Here is a 24,136-nt window from a genome sequence, read left to right as displayed (position 1 = left end):
AAGGCTTTTCAACAAACATAAGGATGCAAATAAGCACAATGATGCTTCATTTGATTGGAGCTAATTATATCATGAGAGTTATGGGAAACATGAAAGTGTTCATAATTATGTAATGTAGATCTGCCTGTTTAATGTAGACCCCACCATGCTCTCTTTCTGCCTCAAGTCATTTGAAGGTCACGTGTGTAGACTTAAAACAAAATTGCAGCAGGCATTTGAAATTTGTCTCTATATGGGTGAGTGGTAAAGTTTTTCTTTCTCCCTCTCCTTTAGCACTGACAATATCCCCCAGCTACTTCTAGGCCAACTTCTTTACTCATTTTATAACGTAACACAGGAGATTCTGGTCAGAAAGTATTGGCAGACTACACTTCAGTTGCATTTTGGTCCTATTATATTTCTATCAACGCTTAGCATTTAAATCTTATCCATAAATGCCAAATGAAAGGCTCTTCATTTACTTGAAATAGTTTAGAGGTTTGGCGGGCAGAATTTTAACATGGTCCCTGACATTCCAACTTCTAGGAATGAGTGGCCAGCACAACCCCCTCTCTTGAGTGTGGCCAGGACCTGTAAACGTGTTAGGGTATCATTCCCATGGTTTAGTTATATGGTAAAGGTGAAATGATTCTGCAAATGTAATTAAGGGCACAGATCCATTGGCTTTGAGTAATCAAAAGGTTGACAAATCCTGGCTGCGCCTGACCTTATAAAGGGTACATTTTAAAGATGACCAGTCCTTTCCTGAATGAGTGGGAAGCAGGAAAGATACTCTTCTGCTGGCCTTGGATAAGCAAACAGGCAAGTTCTAAATTACCTAGCAACACCAGGCTTCAATGTACAACCGAGAGGAACAGGATTCTGCCAAAACCAGTGAGCCTTAGAGGAGATTGCAGCCAAATTGGTCAACATAATAGGACATATTGCTAATCACCTGTGGGACCCTGAGAAGAGGTTGTGCCCAGAACCATGACCCTGAAATAAAAAAAATGTCTGTTATTTTAAGTTGCCACATTTGTTGCACAACAATAGGTACCTAATACAAGTAATCAGCAGGCTGGTAAGATATTGCCAAAAGGGGTGAAGAGAGTGGGAATAAGAGGACTATCCAATGGCCACTTCCACGCAGGAGGATAAATCCCCACTCCTCCTGGAGAAGTGGACAGATTGAATGGAAGCCTGGAGTCAGGGCCTAGAGTCAGTTTTATCCAAGCACAGCGCTAATTGTCCCCAGATCAATCATCCTTGTCCTTAAAACCCTCTCCTAGATCCTATCTAATAAAAGAGTAATATGCAAGTTGATGTCACTCTTACACACAAGATGGCTGTCCCATGTGGTCAAAGATGGCTGCCCCCATGTAGACACAAGATGGCTACCACAAGATGGCCAGCAGGGAAGGGCAGTTGTGGGCAATCAAGTCTGCAGAGGAGGGCAGTTAGGGGAAACCAGGCTAGGAGAGGAGGGAAGTTGGGGGTAAGGGGGTAATCAGGCCTACAGGGTAGGGCAGTTAAGGGTGACCAGGCCTGCAGGGGAGGGCAGTTAGGGGCAATCAGGCTGGCAGGGAAGCAGTTAGGCATCAATCAGGCTGGCAGGGGAGTGGTTAGGGAGTGATCAGGCTGGCAGGCAGAAGTGATTAGGGGCAATCAGGAAGGCAGGCAGGCAAGCAGTTGGGAGCCACCAGTCCTAGATTGTGAGAGAGATGTCCGACTGCCCATTTAGGCCCGATCCTACTGGCAGTCAGACATCCCTCAAGGGGTTCCAAATTGGAGAGGGTGCAGGCTGGGCTGAGGAACACCACCGCCCCTGTGCACAAATTTCATGCACAGGGCCTCTAGTAAAACTAATAAGGACTAATATTCTTACTCTTTCCTAGTTTTTTAACTTCAAGGCAAGTTACACATTTATGTATTTTGATCACCATAACTGAGATCATGATTATGTTATTATGTTATTATGAGATGTATGATTATGTTATTACCAGTTCTACTTATCAGTTGATGTAAATATGTGCCCATCATTAAAAAGCTAGTAAATGACAGACCCATGATTTAAACCTAAACCTAACCAACCAATTCCAAACCCCATGATCTGAACACTGCTATATTTCCTATCTTCTATACAGGGAACTGTCTCTCTCTACCTCTACCAGGTGTACCGGTTAATAATGCGGATTTTGTAATCAAAGAAAACACAATAATTTCAAGAGAAACAATATAAGTGCTTTATTCAAAGTAATGCCAATAGCTAGCTACACACTTCCCCCATCTTTCAGGTAATTTGTGGATATGGTCCCAATAGAACTTTTCTTGTTTTGAGGCAAACCATTCAGAGGCCCAATTTTCCACTTCTTTGTGCCTTTTGAAGTGCTGATCAGAAAGTGAATGTGCCCTTGATCTGAACAAGTGGTAATCTGAAGGAGCAAAGTCTGGTGAGTATAGTGGGTGGGTTAATACTTCCTAGGAAAGATCTTTTAATGTGTCTTTAACTGGTTTTGAAGTGTATGATAGTGCATTATCATGAAGCAAAATGACTTTGCCCTGTCTTTAAGAATATTCTGGTTGTTTTACCATCAAAGTGTGGTACAAATTGATTATTTGTTGGTGGTAGTGATCATTATTAATAGTTTCACCTGGTTTTAGGAGCTCATAATACACCACACCTTCCTGATCCCACCAAACGCAGAGTATTGTCTTCTTGCAGTTGATGTTGATGGTTGACCTGGATCAACACATGATTTTGTGCATTTGGGATTCTCAAAATAAATCCACTCTTCATTGCCAGTCACAATTCGATACAAAAAAAGACTTTCTTTTGTGCTTTTGAAGCAACATTTTACTGAATACTTTTTGGTTTTCCATTTGTCTTTAGTTCAGTTGATGTGACACCCATTTTCCTTCCTTTAAAATCTTTTCCATTGCTTGTAAACTATCAGAAATTATTTGCTGAGCAACATTTAATCTTTCTGCAAGTTGTTTTTGAGTTTGACAAACATCTTCATCTAATAATGCTTATAATTGTTGGGCTTCAATTTTTTTCAGTTGACCTGGATGTTCTTTGTCTTTCACATAGAAATCATTACTTTTAAAGCACTTAAACCAGCATTCACAAGTATCTTGAGATGGAGCATGTTCACCATAAGCTTCCCAAAGTATATGATAACTTTCAGCAGCACTTTTCTTCAAAATAAAGTAATGAATTAAAACTTCCCATAAATGCTCTTTTTTGGCATGAAATTTGACATTTTTAAGCTTAAAAATATCTATGATGTTGACACCTTCAGCAAATTTGACATATGAAATTTTGAAGCTTGATGTCAATACAACAAAATAGCATATATATCAAATCCCACATATATCAACATATGTGTAACTCCATCTATCAAAAATATCCGCATTATTAACTGGCACACTGTTCTCTCAATCTCTGCCCATAAATCTTAGGAAGATCTTTTGATTTTTTTCACATTTTCAGTCAGTATATTAATGCAGTATCTTACCTTAATGCAGCATTTTCATTTAAATAAAAGTGGCATGTCCTTAAAGAAAAATTTACAGTATGCCCAATAATGTTACTTAGATTTTTCTTTAATGTAGAGACAGCAAACAGGTGTTCACAAAAAAATATATTAAAAAAAAAAAAACATGCCAAAAAGCCCTTTGGTAAAAAATTCAATCTAGATATAATTCCACAAACTGTTTATACAATAAAATAAATTATTTATAAGTTATGCAAATACTTATTTAGAAAATATTTTAAAGAATGTAGTATCAACTAGATTTATTTGATTGGCATACTTTTGGCACTAAATAATATTTATATTTTTTAAATTATCCTTAATTTGTTTATAACAGTTGTTCAAATTCCATTTGTATAGGAGGACCATTTTTCTCTAAAACATTGATATTCTATTACTTGTTTCACATTAAAGATTTGTTTTCTCCTCAGATTCTACTGACAAAGCAAAGTAAAAAGAAGATTGGCTATGTCTCAAGTTTGATGTGTCTAAACTATTTGGGTTTTATAACTATATTACTCAATTATATTCAATTTTGTATTTGAAAACACTATGTCTTTTAAATGTAAAACAGCCAAGATTTTACCAAACTTCATATGGTTTTAACATGACTTCAATAATGATTCTTAAATATCCATAAAAGTCAATGAGCACTGCTTTAAAATTGAGCATACTTTTAGCATAATGTGCTCTAATAGTTAAATGGACAAGTTAGCAGTAAGAAAGAGGATCTAGCATCCAGTGAATGTGTATATTTACCTTGTAATTTTATAATTATTTATAAAGAGGCAGTTTTATTATATTTACCCTCAAGGATATAAGTCATTACTTTTATCTTCACCCATTACAAACTAAGGGTTAGATTATAAAACCACAAGAGTTTATTTGTGGTCAAGTTCATGATTTATTCAGTTGAGAATTTTTCTTTGATAAAGGGGTCACTTTATAAAAGGGCAGGACTGCTCTTCCTTAGTTCAAATGAAAAAACGATATGCATAAATAATATGTGCATTCAGCTATCAACTGGGAAAGGGTTGCTATTTCACTACCTGCGAGAATTTAAAGTTATCTGCAAACTGGAGAATGCCAGATTTTTTTCTTTCAAGCAGTTTTTGTCATAAAATAGAAGTTCTTCCTACCTTCCATATTATCTATGCCACTAAGTTAAATAAGTATTTTCACCAGAAATGCAGATTTTCAGCTCAGAACTTCACACCACATTGGACTGAAATTTTCAAAAAGAATATAAAGTGTCAGAATTATTTTTAGTCAGAGCAAGAAGTATTATTTATACCTTGCTATAGTTTTTTATGTAAAAGTTTAACAAAAATTTAACTTGGGGGGAAAAAAGTAGAATGTAAATGTCAGTTGCATGAAAGGCCTTTAGCCATGTCTTGTGGAGTCAAGGATGGAGATATTGATCATGGTGGTGGTGATATTTTTAATGTAGAATGACACAGAAAAAAGGAGGAAGAGACTAATGGATATAGAATACTAAGAATGTATCCTACAGGCACTTGAAGTTCATTGTCATCATTTCAACATGTCTTGGTGGGAGAGGTTATTAGATTTACTTGGCAGGTGAACTCAGGTTAGTGAGATTAAAATCCATTCAAGTTTATGTTATTAAGTAAATAACAGTCTAGAACCAAACACATCCTATATTAAATAATTCAAGTTCTTTAAGTTTTCATATGTAATAACTAGAGGCCTGGTGCACAAAATTCTTGCACTTGCAGTCTCGGAGCCCTCAGGGGATATCTGACTGCTGGCTTAGACCCACTCCCCACCTAAGCTGTCAGTTGGACATCCTTAACAAGGCTGCAGAGGCAGGAGAGGCTCCTGCCACTGGTGCTGCACTCAGCAGCCTTGAGCCCTGCTCAGGGTTTCTGGCTAAACAGTGTTTCCCCTGTGGGAGCACATTGACCACCAGGGGGCAGCTTCTGCGTTGACTGTCTGCCTCCTGGTAGTAAGGCACATCTTAGAGAACAGTCGTTCTGCTGTTTCGTCTATTTGCATCTTAGTCTTTTGTTACACGGGATTTGGTCAATATTTAACCAAGTGGGATTATATTCACTACTTAAAACCTTTAAAGAGTTATCTATCTTCTATCAATCTCCATTTGTATAAACATATATGTGTGTATGTGTGTGTGTTTATACATAATCTACAAGTTCACTATAATATTATAACTTTTTTGAACCTACAAATGGTGCTGCATTAACATTAAGCAATTTCCATTTTCAAACAATTAGACTTTTAAATATATCTTACATCCTATGTCTCCGATTAAAGATATTTTAAAGAGATAATGGAGGCAATATGTATATCTTATCTGTCAAGTGAGCAATATGTGTATCTTATCTGTCAAGTGATCATATCTCTAGAGACATTTTCATACATATAGCTAAAGTTTATAACATTGATTGTTTGTTAATTCTTTTGTCAACTTTAAGCATATGATAAATTGATAAAGCCAAGAAACTGATTTTGTTTATCTTTACACTTATTACTGTAGAGACATGTAGCAGCTCTCTTTTGATAATCTAAGATATCAAAAATAAATAAATTGTGAAAAGAAAACCAAATATTAAGTTTCTGTTCACAGATATATATTCTTGGTGTTTGATTATTAGACATGATATTTTAGGAATGCCTCATCAATATTTTCCTCTTATCCAATTTTCCCATTTATAATTTAGGCAAAAATTTGTCACTAGGGTAAACAAAAATGGCAGTATAAACCAAAGGCATTGTCTTACAATTCACATGGAGGGCTTGACTCAGAGACACAGTGTAATCAGACTTTAAGTAGACTTTAAGGTGTTTGTCAATGCAATTATTCTATCAGTACTATGATGCAGTCGTTACACTTGTTGATTATGTAACACTCTGTTAGATATGGGTCCTGTAATAATTGAATATATAATGTAGATAAGAATGCGGTGTTCAACTTTCCTAACTTGCATGCATCTGGACTCCATCTCCCTGTAGTTGGAGTGATGTGTGGGTTCTGGTCATTGGACTGTGAGGGGATAGGATGTATCCTGTTTCTGGGACAAAGCTTCGAAGCAGCTGGTGTGTTCTTTCTATACTTTCTTTATGAACAACAATGACAATGAGGCCTAGGAGCAAGTAGAGCCACAAAATGAAGGGACTAGGATACCCAGACCATTGCCTATCTAAGGATAGAGGGGGATCGCTGACTACCCAAGAACCCCCACCTCAGAATATTCTAGTTCAATATCAACTTGTCTGTTTTGGTTGGGCCATCAAACATTTGAGTCTATTTGTTATATCAGTTAAGGATATACCAACTCATACACTGAGGATACTATACAGATAACAAAATGAATACTTAGAGATAACTTGAACCCACATATAAAATAAAGTATATACAACTTACCTTATGACTATACGTGTAAAAAATTACAATTGCATAGTATAGAGTGTTATCTATTAACACTGCCTCACTTATCCTGTCCCACTTCAATTTAATCTTTCAATATGCTAAATTTATTGATCAAACTGAATGGCAGGTTTCTATGTGCCACATTAGTACAAGCAGGCCTAGCCTCTTCCATGAAGTAGTAGGCTATAACACCTCTTTAGAAAGTCCCCAAACTTTCTCCCCTAAAATACTCAATGTGAGTACTATTAAAAATAAGCTTTCTGGCCTGGCCTGCATGGCTCAGTGGTTGAGCATTGACCTATGAACCAGGGGTCATGGTTTGATTCCTGGTCAGAGTTTCAGGCTAATCCCCACTAGGAGGCATGCAGGAGGTAGCCAGTCAATGATTCTCTCTCATCATTGATGTTTCTCTCTCTCTCTCTCTCTCTCTCTCTCTCTCTCTCTCTCTCTCTCTCTCTCTCTCTCTCCTCCCTCCCTCCCTCCCTCCCTCCCTCCCTCTCTTTCCCTTCCTCTCTGAAATCAATTTAAAAATATGCTCTCTGTTTTGTCTAAAAGTAGTTCAATCATTTTCCCTTTATAATCACCATTTTATTTTACTGATCATGTGCTACTAAGTAAAATTGTGTAATATTGGTAATGTCTTAATGTTATATTTGAAAGGGTTTATATACTTATTGTATAGGAGAGAGGAAAAAAACTTTTCTAGGTTGATTTCTGTCTGAAAAATACAACCCTTTCTCCCATCCCCACTATGACTCAAATGCTCTTTCCAAAATGGTTGTTTCCAAAATCTTCTGTAAATATTCCCCAGGCAAATAAACTGCTTTACAAGTATTAACTCACTATAAAATAACTTTAAAAATAACAACAGCAGAAACTGGTTTGGCTCAGTGGATAGAGCATCTGCCTGTGGACTGAAAGGTCTCAGGTTCGATTCCGGTTGGGGGCATGTACCTTGGTTGCGGGCACATCCCCAGTGGGGTGTGTGCAAGAGGCGGCATAAACATCTTGTAATGATACCAGTGGAAATTCTGAGGGATGATGATATAATGAAAGGTAAAACAAAGTGCTGTCAATACCATGGTGTGCTAAGAAGGCAATAAGGTTTCAGTATTTTAAGCTGCTAAGTAGAGGTGGAATCTTAATATTACCTTTTTACTAATTCTCCCACATGGGAATTCATAGCTGAAACTGAAGCATCAAAACCTGTACAGTAATGCATGTGGATGAGGTATCTGAGAATAGGATGTGATAGAGAACAAATCAAGTGGAGCCAGAAGTGATAGAGGACAAATCAACTGTAGCTATCTATTGTTTTAAGCAACTGATAATCAGCCAAATATGTGCTAAGAAACATGAGAAATTTCTCTGGCGCGATTAACATTTATGAACTCAGAGCAACATAATTTAAGAATTAAAATGGTAAAAGTAGAATATGATAAAAATAACATGGAAAAATGGCTGGAGCAAATGGTGGGAATGAGATGCACTATATGTGAGACACTTCAAAGACAAATCTACTTAAAGGCAAGACTCCAGTATGGAAGAATAAAAACTCCTGTGCCATTATTCATTGTGTGATTCAATTTTATCATCTGTTAAGGAAGGTCACGATAGTGCATAGTAAGTTTGTCACTGGAATCAAATGAGGTACTATGCAAAACATATGGCCTAGTAATTGGTACCTAATTTAGTCCTCAATAATACTGTTTGTTGTGAATTTCTTTTGTATTTGTTATTTTTACTTAACTGCATATATATGATATACATCGAGGTTCTATGCTGAATATTTGGTATGAGATGTATAACTTTATTTCAATAATTGTAATTCTTCTTAATTGTCATAATTTAGGAGACACGGAAATAGTTACAAAGAGAATTTCCTTTTTCTCTTTCCTTTAGTGCCTGTAAGTAAGACTGATGATAGCTTTTCTCACCAGGCTTCTCACACTCATCATAACGAGCCTAAAATAGAATATGTACTGGTAAGAAAGGCAGTCAACAGTATTGCCTGAAAATGCTATGACTTGCTGCTAAAGACTTTATAGAATGCTTTTCCATACATAGAGGGGAAAGGAGAGCAAGAAAAGCAATTGTGCCCAGGCAACTGGAGAAAACTCAGGATGCCAGTGCCACAAAGCCACCAAGCAGAGTGATCTAGAAGGCAACCATCCACTCTGTGGGCTGCTACAGGATGGTGAAAATTTGGAAAGAGTAACCATGTTCACTGCTGAATTCTGTAGCCTCAGTAGGACTGCTCAAGTTCAGTGTGTTAGTGATGGCACATGAACTTGTGACCAATCACTACAGTGTGATCAATCACTCCCCAATTTTGTAATTTATCCACTTAGTGTCAAAACTACACCAGTTATCAATATAACTGACTTTATATAGGTTTAAGTCCTCTCATTCACTATTGCTTACCTGTCAAACCTGCTCTTATTGTTATAATAATAACTTGAATTTAGACAGATTTGTCTGCTCACTCTTAGGAAAGGCTGTCCCTAAAAATACAAGAGTGTTTTTTTTCTTTATTTTTTTACTTTAGACATTAGATTTTTTTTTTTACTATAATTAATTATCCAAATAGAAGAAACACAATCAAGCATATAAGCTAAAAACAAAAGGCAAAGTCTATTAAAATCAGAGCTAATGAACTGCCCATCTCATAGATCAAGAGCTTCTGGATTTACATTGGGTTTTCAGTAAAGCCTAACTCCTGATCCAGAGACATCTCGAAGCTCCCTGACCAGATTGCTTCTAGTGAGGAAGATATTCTTAGGGTAGAAGTGCATAGAGACAGTTTAGAGTCTATTGTGCTATTGCATTGAAAAGCTACTTCTAAATAATCATTCACCTTCAACATCACTTGACATTATGCTTATGAAAGCTGTTTTCTTTCTTGTAACTACAGGTGTCAGATGCATCAATAAAAGCAGGAGTGCCCTTTCAGCTCTTCTCAGTGCCTTCCTTGTCAATTTCATGTTCCCTATAGAAGCAACATAATGCTAAAAACAGCGATGATGTCACTAGAAGTGCTTTGTGATTGACAAAGAACAGTCATAGTCAGAGGTGGCTCCTCAGAGAAGTGAGAACTCACTGGATGTCCTCCAAGGGCTCATCCCCTGATTTGAAGGAGGGATGAAGTGTTCTCTGCATGAGAAAGCAGAGATGAGAAGTGACATAGGTACATAAGGATGATCAGTTACTTAGAAACAGAGTGGGCTGAGCGCCGAGGTCTTGGTTAAGTTCTCTGCAACAAGCACCAGGGCCCAGAAACATAATGATTGAAGCACATTCCTTAACTCTGACAATTGTTGAAGTGAGTAGATGAAATTTGTTTAGAAATCCCTCTCCAGTCTTTGTTCCCAGAACCCAGTATTCATTTTCCTGTGTCTATACACGTAGCTTCTTAAACACTACTACTGCAACAAATTATAGCATGCCAGGCCTTACCAGATGGTTACACTGAATTAAAAATACATGAAAAAGTAATTTCTAAAGTAAAAATGGATAAAGATGTAACTCTCACTAATTCCCAAAATTGCCTTCTATTATGGCCATGCTGCTGGAAATACTGTCTTTATACATTTGAATCTTTGTTCTCATCATTGTTCTCTTTGAAACCCTCCATACTTCTCTCTGTATGAAATCTTGCCCACTTATTAAGGACCAGATCAAGTCTCCATCCTTCACAAACTCTTCTTGATAATTCATTTATAGTAATCTAAAATCCTCAGAAATCCTATAGTCTGCTGTTTATTTGTCATTTAATCAGGAGTGTCCTTTGCAATCATTTTAGAATCTCTTTTCTGCTCAACAATACCTAATTTCCTTCAGATAAGAGGTCATTTCCAGATTCTAACCTCTGCTGAGCCCACATGACATGAACAAGATAGAAAACATCATATAGAGAAAAGATTATGAGTCTGCTGGCAGGGAGTGAAATTGTACAAAAGTATAACCTGCGTAACCTAAGCCAAACGTAATTAGAGGACATTTCTTTCAGGAACTAACTGTTCCAATTTTGCCCTGTCTTTTTAAATTATATTTTTCTACTAGAGGCCCAGTGCACAAAATTCATACATGGGGGGAGTGCTTCTCAGCCCAGCCTGCACCCTCTGCAATCTGGGACCCCTCAAGGGATGTCCAACTGTCCATTTAGACCTGATCCCAGCAATTTTTGTTGGCATTTATTTATCTTCTATAATTGAAACTTTGTAGCCTTGAGTGGAGACCTAGGCAGTCCAGGGTTGCCAAAGCTTGGCTTCCTCCATTATCGGGGGCAACTCAAGCCTCCTGCTCTCTCCAGCTCTGTGGCTGCTGCCAATTTTGTTGGGATTTATTTATCTTCTATAATTGAAATTTTGTAGCCTGGAGTAGAGGCCTGGGCCCACCATAGTGTGCGGAAAGCTTGGCTTCTTCCATTGCTGGGGAAACCCAAGCCTCCTGCTCACTCTGTGGCCACAGCCATCTTGTTTGGGGTTAATTTGCATACTCACTCCTGATTGGTTGATGGGTGTGGCTTGTGGGTGTAGTGGAATGATGGTTAAATCTCATATTACTCTTTTATTAAATAGGATGTTAAGTTGGAGATAAGATAGTTTAATGGAATTAGACTGCCTAGATTTGAATGCAGATTCTAACTGATGTTACCATACAGTTTTAGGGCATTTATTCACTTCCCTCTGTCTCAGTTTCCCCAACTGAAAAATGGCTGAACCTAATAAAAACAGGTGCCTTTAGCATCTTCCTGAGTATTAATTAAACTAGCATATATAAAATGCCCAGAACCACACCCAAAACATGGTAAGTGTTTTGAAAGCAGAGTCCCAGTGGATGGGAAGCAGTGATCTAGGAGCCAGAACTTTTTGCTATATGTTAGGGGAGCTGATTCTTTAGTCACTGGTCAGAGCAACAGCCCATAATTCTGTAGGGGTAATATTGGACGTTTCTGGATTGCTTTTGGCAGATGATGATAGCACACCATATATGAATGATCTCCCTACCACACTACACACTTATTGCTGGGAAGTGGCTGTCCCTTAGACTACACTTCCCAGCCCTCTCCCCTTGCTTTTAAATGGTGATTCATGTTCTTGCCAATGAACCATAGCAGAAGTGATATGACACTCATCTTCTTCCACCCCTTTCATCTTCATCCCCTTTCCCTGGCTTGATGCAGATGCACATAGGGACCTTAGAAACCACATGTTAAAGGGTCCCTGATTTACTGCCTGATGGAAAGCAGCCTGCAGTTAGCAATGCCCATATTGGACTTTACAAGTGTGAGATTTAAAATTCTACTCTGTTTGATCCATTATCCATAGTGTTGGGTTTATTTGTTACTGCAGCTAGTGTTATCCTAATTAATATGCTATCAGTAAACTGAATGAAAGCCAACACATCTTACCAAAAATTCATTATTAACCCATAAAGTATCAAAACTTTAGAAGCACCAAGTAAATACTTGTAGTAATATTTTCCTGTTTATTTAGCACTTATATTTTGAGAAAATAATGTTAACTTGCATAATAGCTCACCAGAGCTTCTCAATTCATTCATAAATTTAACTGCTCTGTGTTTCAAAATAAGCAATATTTACAGCAAAGATTGTCTTAGGATCTTTAAAGGTGCTTATTAAGTTTCAGGAGTGGGGGGAGGGAAGGAGATTGTCATTTATCATTATCACAAGCACCAAAGGAGTTTTAGGAAGTTGATCAAGACCAGTTTACCATAAAGTTCCAGTGTTTCAATAAATTTCCATAAAATGCACTTACATTGTATATATAGTAAGACAAATAAATATCTTTGTTTTCACCTATAAATATACAACTTTAAAGCCTAATATGCCATAAAAGAAAGGTTTTTGTTTGTGGTGTGTGTGTGTGTGTGTGTGTGTGTGTGTGAGTTTTAAGTATCTGTTATCTACTAACAAAAACTCAGATTTGAATATGAATGGCCTATCATCATATTATCCATTTAACATGTAATATTTACAGCACATTTATTACTTTTAGTTCTCTCCCAGAACACCCAGCCACATCTGAGACACCTCAGTCCCCGCCTCTCATCAGGTAGAATTATGCACTCTTAACAAAGCTTGACATCTTTGATGTGCTGAGGTGGTTTACAACTCTGAAATCAGTGTTAACCTAACCTCTGTCAACATTAATACAAATCATGTTCTTTTGAGTGCGACATGGATTTGCTTGAGAGAAGCCTTCTTCAAACACCTTACCCCCCAGCATACATGGGTCCAAAACAGGAACATAAATGGAGATGTATCTACACCATAGGTCCACACTTTTAACAATTGTAGACCCAGCTAACAAACTTGACAAAATCATTTTTTAAATTATTTCATTTGTTGTAAGGACTAATTATATTCATACATGTTAAGAGTTTGGAACTACACCTGGCACATAATGAGGACCCAACTAATGTTATTTGCTCTTCTAGTTGTTATTGTTGATGAGGATTACTTGCTTTCCTTGATGAATAAGTGACACAATGATTGATTATTGGGCCATGAGACTTCTTAGGATCCCAGGGTGCCCTTCTGATTAATGAAACGATGTCTAATAAGATGGCATCAATACCACAGGCCCAAAATGCATACCAAAGTGATTATAACAAACAAAAGACTTTAGATACTGGAGCTTCCATAGGTATTAATTTTGTAATATCTTTAAAAATGAGAATTCTAAGATAATATATTTAAATTTTAAACTTATATTTATGTAGGATAAGCTAAGTGAAATCTAAATGCTACAGGAAGAGTTTGAATAAAAACACATTAAAATCAGCAATTCTAGTATTGTTAGATTAATACTCTGACTTAGTAATGTTATAGCTTAAAACTAATGAGGTCAATATCTATTTCTAGAAACAATCAACAATAGTTCCTAAATTATAGTTATGTTTCCTAGCATTGCTAAAATTAATGGTCTTGTAAAATTCCTATTATAAGAATATATATTTCAAATACTGAAAGCTCTGTCATAAATTATCTTACATAAATAATTATTTTTAAAAATCAATAAGACTATTTTAAAGTTTTAGAACTAAAAAAGATTTTTTAAAAGATGCTTTGGGAGTAATTTATGAAAAAAATTACTCTACTTTCTATTATAATAATTTTTAAAATGACTGTCTTTCCTATTAAATTTTTTAATATAATTTTACAGGCTGTTACTCTATAAATAGAACAATCCATTTTAAATGGACAAGGTGAAGTATATAAATGATATTATTAGCGTTGCTCCTAACAAGCTTTGAACTATGTATATTTACACATAAATAAAACCAAACCCAAGAGGATACCAATCTAAGTGTAAATTAATAGTAAGGGTGGCATACCTATTATTCCCTTAGGTCAAGGTGTAAATGGATCAAAATAACTGAATAATACTGGCATCTTCCTGCATTATATACTGCAAAATACACTAATGAGTAATTTAATTTGAAAGTATTAATACTTAAATTATTAGATTTATTCTAACTTCCTATTTTTATAACATTCTAACATAGATATAGATACAGATATAGAGACATGAATATAAATATAGATATTAATCAGAATACAATCATTCAAACAATGTTTTAAAAAATAATCATTTGATTTTCAACTACCATATAGAAATGTTTTGCCTTTTTTTAGCATTAACACTTAATATTACAAACAAAACAAAATACACTGTGTGTGTGTTTATGTGTGTCCTTATGCATGCGTGTGCATTTGAGTGCATGTATATTTACACATAAATAAAACTATGTGTAAGCTGCTTTTCCATACAGGTGTGAATATCTTGAGGGCAGGCAGAGTGTCCTACATATCTTCATAGTCACCATTGACCCCTGTACCTCCTGAAAATATTTAATCCAAACCTTACAAATTAAGTCTTCACTATATTTTGTGAATTAATTGGATTTATTTAGCCATTTGATTTGATATATTTTTTTAAAGAAAAGTTCCCAAGCAAAAATCTTTTAGGAATTTTCTGTTGCCCTGGCTAACAATTCTGTACTTCTTTTTACCTATATTTTGAGCATTTCATTGTGATCTCAATGCCACTTTCAGGCCACCTTCCCCTTACTGATAATCTTATTGGCAACTTTGTAGCACCCTGTGTGTTCCTTCTGTCTTTCAAGACCTCTCAGAACAACTTTGCATAGCCCTTGAGGATGTCAACATCTAGCTGATGTTGTTCCTCTACTATGTTATCTGCTTCTATCCCAGCAACTAGAATTATCTCTCCAATAATCTATGTGTTTCTCTGATTTTCAAATACCTTTTATTTCTTCATCCTTACCCTCTCTAGCCGTCTATTGCTAAAACTATTTGAATTTTATGATTACCAGAACAGTTCACTCTCAACATTCTCAAATCAGACTTTCTACAAGTATATCCATGATTCAAGCTGACTATACTAATAAAGATTCACAAACTGAAAGTATATCAGCTAAAACACAAATTAGAGGTGAGTTTTATTAATCCACTATAGGCCTGGTGCATGAAATTCGTGTACGAGTAGGGTCCCTAGGCTTGGCCAGTTTTTAGGGCCAATCTGTGGGACAACCAGTGGGGCAATGTGGGACCCCTGTTGGCACCCGCATTGGACAAGACAGGCAGGGCAATCAGGGGTCCCCCAGTGGCACCCCTTGGCTGGCCTGGGGTCTGCAGGCTGGGGACAGCTCCTGTGTTGAGTGTCTGCCCCCTACTGGTCAGTGTGCATCATAGAAACCTGTCATTCAACTAGTTCCACTGTTTGGTCAATTTGCATATTAGGCTTTTATTATATAAGATATAATGTATACAAATATTTAAGTTACTTGTTAATATTTAAAAGCAAGTGAGATCATATAAAAATCAAGATTTTTGGCTTCTCCTAAAAAATCAGAAGATTTGGCAATTTTGACCTATATTCTTTCTTTTTCCCCCAATATTTTTATTGATTTTTTAAGAGAGGAAGAGAGAGAGATAGAGAGCTAGAAACGTCGATGAGAGAGAAGCATTGACCAGCTGCCTCTTGCACACCCCCTACCGGGGATGTGCCCGCAACCAATGTACATGCCCTTGACCCGAATCAAACCTGGGACCTTTCAGTCTGCAGACCGACGCTCTACCACTGAGCCAAATCGGTTTTGGCTTGACCCATATTCTTGCATGTATCAATGATCTATAATTGAAAAGCAGCTGCTCTTTTGTCTTCAATTGGGACAAGCCAGGTCGCAACTGTCCTTTTGTCTCATCACTCAAGTCATATCATTTTGTCTCATCACTCAAGTCATATTTTAATTCTTTACATTAGTCATGAGCATTTCAGTCTGTTGGCTCCTACTTCAATGTTTTCTGAACCTACATGTTCTCATTTAGCTCATATAACTCAATGCGTAGATCTTCTATTTTACTAAACCTCAACCAAACTATTTATAGCTTCCACACTCTCTAAGCCTGGAGGTAAAGAGTTGATGATAAATTCATGGCATTGTGTTGCCTAAGCCCATTTTATGGGCTGCACTCTGTGTTGACCTTGACTGCCATTGGTACCTATTAGACAATTTCATGAATTATTCCAATTGGTTGTAAACTCCTTGAAAATAATATCCAAATTGCTTATATATGCCTCTAGCTCAAGTACCTAAAGTTGTTTGAGTATCCAATAGAGTCCATCAAGTTATTTATCTAAAGCTTATTGTGAATAACTATTTGAAAGAATCACTGTCTAGTTATTTGGTATCATGTGGTTTATGAAGACTAGCCAAATTTAGCAGCTGGGAAATCATTCTATTTATTTATTTATTTATTTATTTATTTATTTATTTATTTATTTATTTATTTTGACCTCACCTTGGGGTATATAAAAGCCACTACATCAGAATCACCAGAATTGAAAGGAGAAGTAATAAAGACATCATATTTCTGTTAAGAGGGGCCCAGATTTAATGCTTTTCTACTTGTCCTCCAAATAAACATCTCAGAGCAAATGAGAATGTACAGAGGCTGCATGTTGTAATCCTTGGGCTTAGCTGGGTGAAGTAAGAGGGAAGAAGCTTTGAATCTCCCAGCCTATGTCCTCTACAGCCTGGGTTTTCTGCCCTGTAGACTGCCATCGTGTGCACTGCCTTCCACAAAGGTTTAAAATTCATCAAACAGACAAAGTGTATATTTAGTACTCACATGAGGGAATACAGAATGCCTTCCAATACATCAAACTCTTAAGCCTTTTACATCCTTCATTTTTAAGCTACATAGATTTTGATTTGTACAATTTTAAAAAATATTCTGAAGCCTAGTCAATCTAACAGTAAAAAGCACTGTTGCACAGTAAGAAATCAAGAAATACAATTCAGCAAACCTGGTCTAGTTGGTCCCCAGGGAAGCTTTTTTCCAATTTGGTTTGTCACAGCTCAGATCCATCATGCCATGCTAGCCTAACTTACTACTACTGTCTTTCATTTTTTCCCCTTTTTTAGCACACTCCAACTATTTTCTGTTAAACTAGTGCTGTCACAAGAAAACATATAAAAATGCTCTTTTTCAAACACTCTGGTTCTCTCCTGAACTCTCTGGAGCTATGGATTTCTCTCACTGTCTTCATCAGGGTGAATGTTGATGGATCAGTGAACCTTACCGGTGGTAGTGGCAGGCTTGATGCTGTTTTATGCATGATGAAGAAAAAAATATATAAACAAAATAATAATAATAATAATAATAATAATAATAATAATAAAAAGGTTTCTGTGCCTCGCATGTAGAAGGTCCCTGATTCAACAACAAAGGCTTCTGTTCAAAGATGATCAGCTTAAAGGCATTTCAGAGATTTCTGACTGTAGCAGCAGTTGGGTGTCCAGCTACTAGGTGAAATATGTATTCCCCTGAGAACAAAGGCAGCAGCAATCCTCTTCTGCTGAGATGGCACCTTTAATAATTTCATATATTTATCAGTATTTGTGTCAATATCTTAGGGATTTTGCCCTTCAGGTGAAGGTAAGAGTAGATGGAGTGGCTAGGGTCTTAAACAGCCCTCTAAGGTATCTGCAGAGAAAAAATAAAGTCCCAAGGTGTCTAGGAGAATGAGAAGAAACTATTCTTGTGGATGAAAATGTACACAGCACAGAAAACTATGTACACAGCACAGAAAACTAGCTCTGAGGTTTCTAAAAGGGGAGAGTGAATAGCCTTTAGAGTATTCATAAAACCCAAGATGAGCTATTGCTTCAAAAATCATACAGCACATTTTTTTCCAAGTTGTAATCAAGTAAATCTAAAGAAACATATCTTTTTTAGAAACTTCAAAATAAAAAATAGGTAAACTTATTTTTCCAAATAAAATCAACAAGCTCTTGTATGTGCTGTTGCCATGGATATTTTTCTGCATAAATGTTTTGAATTTTGTGTACGTGACTTCAAAGGAAAAATGGTCGGTAAGCATTTAGGTGGTGTAGGATGTGTACAAGACTGAACTATCTGTACATACATATGAGTGGCACTCTCCTCAGGGCCTGTGGCCTAGAATGACACCTTCTGTAACCATCCAAAGCAAATTCATGTACTATTGAATCATGTGGCACTTTCTCCCATGTGCACTTGTACTGGGCTTGGTTCTTCGTCTTTACCATAAATACCATAAATGCAAAACGTATTTACATAACAGAAAATGCCAAAGAGTTTAGGAGATAATCTTTCAAATAATGACTCTGATACTTTCTCCCAAACTCTGAAAGATCAGAAAGTCAATTTGCAGAAATGGACACTCAGCATCCTTCCTTGGCACAAGAGATGGCTTCCCAGGGATGAGTCTCATCTGGGATTAATTTCCACTGGAGAGACACACAGAGCAAAAGTCTCAAACAATTCCTTAAGCTGGATCACAAGCTCATGGGAATTCATGCTATTTTCCTTTGAATTTTGGAAGCAAACTTTCAATGACACATCTAGGATCACAGTTCTTTTCAGGGTGACAAGCTGATGTCCTAAAGTGTGCTTTCAAGTTTTCAGTGTAATCAAGCAGAGACAAGGTGGGTTTTGAGAAAGGAAGAAAGCACATGTCATAAGCACCTACAAGGACTGATCTCTTCCAATGGTTTTGGACACATTTTCCATTGATGTCAAAAGCATATTTCCCTCCTGACAACTAATATAATTTATACTAGTGGCCCCATGCACGAAATTCATGCACATTAAAAGGGGATTAATTAGAGGTAATATTTTAATATGCTATTTGCCCTTTCTCTATAATAGAAGTGACAGAGATAAAAGAAAATTAGTAAAATGTATATGAAAATCTCTCTCCTGTCAGAGTCTGGGGCATGCTGTGAGACCTAGAGTCAAGTCCCCGCCCACCACTTATATGCACTCAGGAAACCCAGAGCCGGCCAGCTCCATCTGCATCAAGCCCCTCCAGGCAGGGGGTGCAGCCTCAGGTCCCCTGGCCCAGTGCTGGATGGGGGGCCCAGTCTCAAGTCCCCATCAAGTCCCACCAGGCAGGGGGCATGGCTTGAGGTCTCCCGTCAAGCCCTGCTGAGTAGGGGGGTAGCCTGAGGCACCCCATCAAGCCCAGCCAGGCAGGAGGCACAGCCTGAGGTCTCCGGGCCAGGTGCCAAGGCCATGGTCTGAGGCCTCACAGCCCAGTGCCAAGGTAGGGGGGTGAGGCCTGAGGTCTTTGACAAGCCCTGTCAGGTGGGGGGGCACAGCGTGAGGTCCGGCACAGCACTGGGGTGGAGGGCTCGGCCTGAGGTCCCTTGCCCTGGCCAGGGGCCATGCAGCCTCAGGTCCTTGCTGTTCAGTTGTGATGTTACAGCGTCCCAGATAATTTGCATATTCTTCTATTATATAGACAGATTATTACTAGATAAGTTTTGCATTGACATTAATGAAAAATCCTACATACTATAACCATAATATGTAAATTGACCAAATGGCAAGAGAACCAGTCACTATGACACACACTGACAACCAGGGGCTAGATGCTCAATGCAGGAGCTGCTCCCTGGTGGTCAGTGCGCTCCTAGCTGTCAGCCAGAAGCTGAGCTCATGGCTAGCAAGCCCAGCAGCAGTGGAGGGAGCCCCTCCCGCCTCCAAGGCAGTGCTAAGAACCCTTGGCCTTCTAGCTATTCTCTGAGGGGTCTTGGAGAGGCAGAGGCCAGGCTGAGGGATCCCCCAATGCATGAATGTCAGGTACTGGGCCTCTAGGAAGCAATATAAAATACATGGCCAGGCAAATACAGCAATAGGGAGTAAGTTCATATCAGTTTAAGTAATATAATTATATACTTGTTCAATGTAGTATTCCATTCTCAAAAATTCTGGTTAAGCCATTCCATCTCTAGGACTTCAGACTCCTAAGAATTATGCATTTACAATCCAGAATGGGCTTTACACCCAGACTATATTAAAAAGAACAACAAACTAAATTCTTTCTGCCTATATATTTCCATTTTACTAAAACCTTTGATTCCTACATAGGTATTGAGACAATCCTACCCCCATCCTATTTTCCTTGGAGAACCACATCAATATTTCTGTTGGAGTAAATAGCAGGCAGCAGTCAATTTACTTCTGTAGAATTCCATTACACACACCACACACACACACACACACACACACACACACACACACACACACACATATATATATATATATATATATATATATATATATATATATATATATAATGTTTGCTCACATGCATACACACACAAATATGAACAGGATTTCACATTCCAGTAGAGAAAATGCTCAAAGCTTGAAATACAAGAGTAAAACTGAAAAGAGGAACTCAGACATTTTACATTGTCATTTACATTAACCTCACATATAATGTGTAAAATAGATGGAGGGAAATAGAGATCTAATCAGAAGTTAGCAGAGTAAATCAGGTCTATTAGGAAGAAAACCCTGGGCTGGGACTCAGAAAACAGCTATATTTCCCCCCAAAGTGTGTATGATGAAGATGGTCATTCACGTCTGTGAAACTCTTATCTCATAACTAAAAGTATAATGACATCACTTTTCCCAAAGGCCACTCTGAGTTTTAAATGTTGAATTTGAAAACACTTTGTAAACTCAAATACACTTGGCAAATGTAAATGAGGAAGATTCAATCACAGCATATATTTTTTTCAAAAAAGTTATGGTATATTTGGAGAAGACATTTTTTCTCTCACAATTTTGTGCATCATGAATTTTCATTTCAAATTTCAGGGGATTTTTAAGTTTTTGCTAAAGTCAACATTTAAAAATATTGTATGGATGTAAAATTATTTTATCCACACTTAAAGGGTATATAATGGTTTGATGTTTCAGTTTTCATGTGTAAGTCTTATTCAAACACACCAAAGATAGAGTTTTATTAGGACTGGCAAGAATGATAGCAACATATATTCATGGACTTATTCCATCTGCATGGAATATGCAGATCTCACTCTAAATATAGGCTTTCAGGATTCTGAAATGCCTATGCTTTGGAAATCTGAAGTACAATAAACTGATACTATGTTAACTTGGAAATTTAGTTTCTCAATTTAAAAGAATATACATCTCAACAAAATATTAGATGTTTTCAAATTTAGAAAATGAATGCATATAGATCAATGAAAACTCTGAAAAATGCAAAAGCCCCTTTATTATGGTATTTCACACAATGTATTTTAAATTTGCATCCTTAAAATATTTCTAATCAAGCCAATTCATCCCTTGATCTAGGTAAAGATGTTATTTGAAGACAAAATACTATTTCACACACACACATACACACACACGTTTGCTATTATTTATTTGGTTACTCAACTAATTTATAATTAACACTAGAGCCTGGTGCATGAAATTTGTGCACAAGGTGGGGGGGAGTGTGTGTCCCTCATCCTAGCCTGGGACCCCTCGAGAGATGTCTAACTGCCCAGTGGGATCAGGTCTAAATGGGCAGTCAGACATCCCTCTCACAACCCCAGACTGCTGGCTCCCAACCACTCACCTGCCTGCCTGCCTGATTTCCCCTAACCACTTTTGCCTGCCAGCCTGATTATCCCCTAACCACTCTCCTGCCAGCCTGATTGATGCCTAACTGCTCCCCTGCCAGCCCGATTGCCACTAATTGCCCTCCCCTGCTGGCCTGATTGTCCCTAACTGTCCTCCCCTGTAGGTCTGGTTGCTCCTAACTGTCCTCCCCTGCAAGCATGGTCACCCCTAACTGCCCTCCCTTTCCAGCCTGGTTATCCCTAACTGCCATCCCTTTCCAGCCTGGTTATCCCTAAATGCCCTCCCTTGCCGACCCAGTTGCCCCTAACTGCTTTCCCCTGCTGGCCTGATTGGCCTCAACTGCCCTCCCTTACAGACCTGGTTCCCTCCAACATCCCTCCCCTGCAGGCCTGATCCCCCACAATTGCCCTCCCCTGCAGGCCTGGTCACCCTAACTGACCTCCCCTGCTGGCCATCTTGTGTCCACATATGGGGGTGGCAATCTTGTGGGTTGGAGTGATGATCAATTTGCATATTAGTATATTATATAAGATCGATTTCACACTGTTTGTTTAATTGTTTAACTATATAATCATAAAAAGATTTTGGTATTTTTATAGTTTCCATTCATTTTATGTTTAATGAATAACCTTTAGAGTATATTGCAAAAAATGTTGAGTGAATTAAGTTTACACAGTTCTTTAATTTTCTCAATCAGTTTTGGGTTTACAAGTGAAAGCCCAAATGTAGAGGTACTGAATTAAATTTTAATTTTTTATAAGTAACCATTGAATGAATTCAATGTGCTTAATTTTGTCTGCATGTCTTTTGATGTCTTAAGAGATCTAGTCACAAGATTGCTTTATGTCATCAGTATAGCATATATCTTTAAATCAACCTCAAAAGTCTAATCTGAGAAGCCTATAATATTTATCACCAGAGATTTATTTAAAAAAAACTTTTTATGTTAAACCAAAATGTAAATTATTTCTAAAACATTTAAAGAACAAAGCAAAAATTAGAGACATGTGGGGTACATACTCACTGAAATCTAGTAGGCTGGAAATCTGATCTCATATCTAAGAGAACATATAGAAAATATAATCTGTGGCTTATTTTCAAAGAATAAAGATCACCTAGGTCCTGGCTACTTTTTCTCACTGACTTAGAATATGTCATTTTTTAATTTCAGGTTTAAGGGTTTTAGTCCAATGTCAGTTACCTAACAGATTAAATTGGCTAAGCCCATTTATCTAGAACACTATGCTAAATGGCTCAAGGTACTGGGATGGCTGGAATGCCACCACTCTGCTGGATTGTCTGTTAGCTCTATCATCATTACCATGACCAAGAATATTTATAACTTTCACTTATTTATAATTTTCCACTTGCCTTTTAGCTCAGTGCCTGTATTATGATTACAAATTGACAGTCTTTGTGAAGCACATGCCCATAAAAACTTCCTGTAGCTTCCACAGAGTTAAGTTTTGAGCTTTTAAATATATTTGATAGATTTCACTATAAAATCAAAGTATATATATATATATATATATATATATATATATATATATATACACATACTTTGATTTTACAACTATATATAGTTGTTTTAATAGGATCTGGAAAAACTGGGCCTACTCTTCTGTATGGTGACCATCAGATGGGACAGAGTAACAGGGGGCAAAGCCCCCAGCTCATTCAGCTGTCTCTGGCCTACTAAAATCCTACAATTAACTCCTGGCTCTGGTAAATATTTGTGTGTTGCATCCTTGTACCTTGGTTCAAAGTTTCAAGTATAGGCAATATGAAACAGATTTCTATTCTTGAAAATACCATAAAAGGGAATCCAGAAGAAGGAGTTTTGGGGTGAAATGGAGGATTTAGTATATTTATTTGGAAGGGTTGAATACTCAAAGTAGAAATTTCCAGTAAACAGTTAGATATAAATGACTAGTGCTTACATGAGATGAAAGGTTTGGATAGAGATTTTGGAATCAGTCAAGTAAAGACAGAGATGAAACTATGAAAATAGATGAGTTCCCTGTAGGAAAAATTAGATAGCAAGAAGCATGAAAGAGCAGTAACTGAACATAGGGAAATATTCACAATTATCCCTAATATGGGGGAAAAACCCTGGAAGAAAACAGAAAGTTTGAAGAGAGTGATAAAAATCTACCTTATTATTGGCTCAAAATTATTGTGTTTTTTTTTAACATAAAAAAAGAGATTGGTATGATAGAATTAAAG

General features: G+C 37.2%; 1 protein-coding gene across 2 annotated transcripts in view; it reads right to left on the bottom strand.

The window, feature by feature from the left end:
- The window catches only part of ARHGAP15 (Rho GTPase activating protein 15), a 609,260-nt gene that overhangs the window by 429,684 nt on the left and 155,440 nt on the right, over window positions 1-24,136 (bottom strand). The window lies entirely within an intron of this gene.

The sequence above is a fragment of the Pipistrellus hanaki genome (assembly GCF_964339955.1).
Source record: "Pipistrellus hanaki genome assembly, chromosome: 8".
Lineage (NCBI taxonomy): Eukaryota > Metazoa > Chordata > Mammalia > Chiroptera > Vespertilionidae > Pipistrellus > Pipistrellus hanaki.
This window is presented reverse-complemented; position numbering and strand designations above follow the sequence as displayed.